Here is a 1,259-nt window from a genome sequence, read left to right as displayed (position 1 = left end):
CCAGGCTCAGGCTAAGTCTTTCTCATGATGTATTTCTCCATGCACCCAGTGAGGTAGATGATACATTTTTAAACTTTAAAATCACTTGATGTTTTAAAAAGCTTGTGCAGAAGATATGACGTTCTCATATGACCAACCTTCTCCGCAACACCGTTTCTCCCGTTACTAACGTCTTACTGTAGGAGACAAAGGATGTCCACACTCAGCTGCTGACCAAAAGGTTGGTACTTTGAGTTGATGTAGAAAGAAAGAAAGACCTGGCCATTGATTTCTGAAGAATCGGCTACAGAAAGCCCCAAGGAGCATAGATCTCTTAGACACATAGAGGATCACCCGGAGTCAGTGAGAACTGGCTCGTTGGTTTGAATTGGGGTAGTGTGTCTGTCTGAAGTGATGCACCACTATCAAAACATGATTATTTCCTGGAGCCCAGAGTCTACATTAGCATGCTCTTCTTGTGTCGTGCAGTCTATGGATTCTGACAAATGCTCTGTGTCATGTGCCCACCAGGATATTATCTTACAGAATACTGTCACTGCTTTGAAAATGCCCCGTGGTCCAAGTGGGTGATCGTTAGAGTCTGTGCCTGGCTTTCAAAGAAGCTATGGTTTAGCAAATGTAAGTCGCTTCCTCAAGGTCGCGTAGCTGGTAAGTGCTGCAGAAGGATTTGATCTCAGAGAGTGCAATGCCAGAGATGGTAGACTTAATTGCTCCACCATATTGCCATTCCCAGAGAAAGGAAGAGGCTCAGAGTTTTGTCAATAGAACAACGAGAGTCATCTGTAGGATTTAGTACCGATGACGTGTTGCTGAGTCAGAAACACTGTGTCATTCATTAGCCCCAGTGAGGACATGGTCCTGGCCTGGATCCCAGTGCCTGGCTCAAGCTGTCATGTGAGATGTAACTGGAAAGACCAAGAGGTTTTAGCTTAAGGATTAGTTAAAATTTAATCTTCATATAGGCCTTTCCATTTTTGTCAGTGGCATTCTTTTTGTTGTTGTTGATTTGTTGTTCTTGACTTACTTTGTTGTTTTATTTGGCTGTGCTGAGTTTTTGCACTTGTTAATATATCTGCATGTCTATCTAGATAAGATAGGCCTGATAAATAATTTGGAAATGAAAAGAATGGGACTGATGGTTTTTGGGGGGATACAGGAGAAGGGAAGGTGGGAGAAAGAAAGGGGGCCAGGAACCAGTCCAGGGACAAGGGAACAACAAGTGAATCAAAGTCAATGGAGAGAAGGGTGTAAAATGCCTG

Source organism: Echinops telfairi, unplaced genomic scaffold (genome assembly GCF_000313985.2).
Source record: "Echinops telfairi isolate 266 unplaced genomic scaffold, ASM31398v2 ScPeMD7_15;HRSCAF=58, whole genome shotgun sequence".
Classification (NCBI taxonomy): Eukaryota; Metazoa; Chordata; class Mammalia; order Afrosoricida; family Tenrecidae; genus Echinops; species Echinops telfairi.
This window is presented reverse-complemented; position numbering follows the sequence as displayed.